At 43.1% G+C, this 2,641-nt stretch overlaps 1 pseudogene; it reads left to right on the forward strand.

Annotated features, from left to right (window-relative positions):
* Window positions 1-671: 671 nt before the first annotated feature.
* On the forward strand, window positions 672-1,310 carry LOC137352319 (small ribosomal subunit protein eS24-like; annotated as a pseudogene).
* Window positions 1,311-2,641: the final 1,331 nt, after the last annotated feature.

The raw sequence follows: 2,641 nt of genomic DNA on the forward strand, positions 1-2,641 counted from the left end.
CTGCACAGCTATAGCCTCAGTGGCACTGCAGATCACTCATGCTCCTCAGAAATAATTAAACCAAAACGTTTGCAAAAAGGACCAATTGTCCAGTACCGTAGGAATCTTCTGATCAACAAAGTAGCCTATTCCATCCCAGCTGCCAAATCTTGGTGCTTTCGACCACAGGCCAACACTTATCTCGTCCTGTTTCAACTGAGAAAACGTTCCCTCAGCTCTTTTATCTTGTCTCTCTCCTGACTTCCTTTATTAGAGAGTGTAAGTAGTTTGCCTCACTGGCTTTGAAGTCACAGGTTGAATTTCATCCTAATGTTGTTGGGGCGTTCAGATAACAAACTATCCAAAAATATCAGGATTGCTAGAAGGAGGGAAGAACTAAAGGAAGTTAACATTTTTCAGAAACTGTATAATGTAGAACATTTTTGCAAATTTAGTGATAAAGGGAGTCAATCCTTGGAATCTATTAGCAATATGTAGTTTGGCTAAACTGTTTAGATGGTAGCGTGACATAAAGAACTTAATCGAATTCTTGAAATAACTTGTCATTGAGACTTTGCCATCAACATATTTGCAAGAGGTTACTGGTTGTGACCTGAAACATTATTTGCAATAGAAATAGACTTGTGCTGTGTTGTGTAGAATTTAAGCCCAGGACTGATGCCACAGAAAAGATGACTGATGTGACCATTAGAACAAGAAATCTCATGACAAATTGTTTGCTCCAATGTAAGCAAATGGTAGTTGATACTCTCTGCCCAGGTAATGCCACAGGGGGTGATATTGGTCTGTGCCAGCAGCACAAAATGGGCTTGTAGAGAATCGGCAGCCTGTTATACACTGCACCAGTTTTATTTTCCATTGACCTGGGAGATGGTGGCAAGATTTTTAATTTCAATCAAAGCAAAAATGACAGTGGGACTGAGAAATGCGTCCCCAAAAAGAGTTCTATGAAGTTCAGTGGAAAGAAGATCAGGTGTGGTGAAAAATCAGCTGCAGATTTGCAATGAGCCCGTTTTTCACGTTGCTGGCGTAGACCAATTTTACCCCTACAGTCTCCAAAACCGTAATTAAGGAAAAGCTGGCAAAAATATACAAACAAAACACAATCAGGTGGCGCGAAAACAACAGGATTTGGCATTGTCTACGATTCCTTGGATTATGTTAAGAATAAACCTGAATACAGGCTGATAAGGCACAGTCTGTTGGAGAGGAAGAAGGTTTCCAGGAAACCGAGAAAGGAACGCAAGACCGGAATGAAGAAAGTCTGGGGTACAGCTAAAGCTAATGTTGGTGCTGCTGGCAAGAAATAACATGGAAGGAGACGTGAAGGCTCCTTGAAAAACTAAGTCGTGGTTGGATCACCACATCTAAATGTTTGTTTACATGCTCAAATTCTATACGTTTATTTGCGATACACCTTTTTTGTTTGCTGTTTCCATCATAACTTTTGTGTTACGATGAGGAAGATGTGGACATATAAAAGTCCAACTTAGAGGCTCTTGCAGTCAGGCATCATAGAGACCATCTCTTCCCTGCACGATGATACTCATTCACCAGGATGTACAGGCCAAGATGGCCTCAAACTTCTCTGAATGTCTATGCCTCAGAAGGCTGCACTTCCCCATAGAGCTTACTGGATATATATGTCAGCTACTGGCTGAAAACCAGCAACTCATTTCCACCAGGACACTGGGGATAACTCCCCTGCTCTTCTTCGAAATAGTGTCATGGGGATAGATGTGGAGAGTTGCTATAGTCCTTTCATCGTGCGACGGTCTATCACTCTAACGCACATGACACTCAAAGCCATGTACTGGGGTAATTAACGAGTGACCAGAGCTATCCCCTTTCATTCCTGGCTGATGACTCCAGTGAGGTTTCCCCAGACAGTCAGACAGGACAGATAAAATGAACCCCATAAAAAGTGACAAGGAATAGAGTCAAAAGTTGAGTGAGTGGGCCAATGCGTGGCAGATGCAGTATAATGTGGATAAATGTGAGGTTATCCACTTTGGTAGCAAAAACAGGAAGGCAGATTATTATCTGAACGGCTATAAACTGAGAGAGGGGAATATGCAACAAGACCTGGGTGTTCTTGTACATCTGTCGCTGAAGGTAAGCATGCAGGTGCAACAGGCAGTAAAAAAGGCGAATGGTATGTTGGCCTTCGTAGCGAGAGGATTTGAGTACAGAAGCAGGGATGTCTTGCTGCAATTATATAGGGCCTTGGTGAGGCCACACCATATTGTGTGCAGTTTTGGGCTCCTTATCTGAGAAAGGATGTTCCTGCTATAGCAGGAGTGCAGCGAAGGTTTACCAGACTGATTCCTGGGACGGAGGGACTGACGTATGAGGAGAGATTGAGTCGGTTAGGATCACATTCGCTGGAGTTCAGATGAGTGAGGAGAGATCTCATAAAAACCTATAAAATTCCAACAGGACTTGACAGGGTAGATGCAGGAAGGATGTTCCCAATGGTGGGGGAGTCCAGAACCAGGGGTCATAGTCTAAGGATACAGGGTAAACCTTTCAGGACTGAGATGAGGAGAAATTTCTTCACCCAGAGAGTGGTGAGCCTGTGGAATTCGCTACCACAGAAAGCAGTTGAGGCCAAAACATAGTATGTTTTCAAGAAGGAGTT

The sequence above is a fragment of the Heterodontus francisci genome, chromosome 38 (assembly GCF_036365525.1).
Source record: "Heterodontus francisci isolate sHetFra1 chromosome 38, sHetFra1.hap1, whole genome shotgun sequence".
Taxonomy (NCBI): domain Eukaryota; kingdom Metazoa; phylum Chordata; class Chondrichthyes; order Heterodontiformes; family Heterodontidae; genus Heterodontus; species Heterodontus francisci.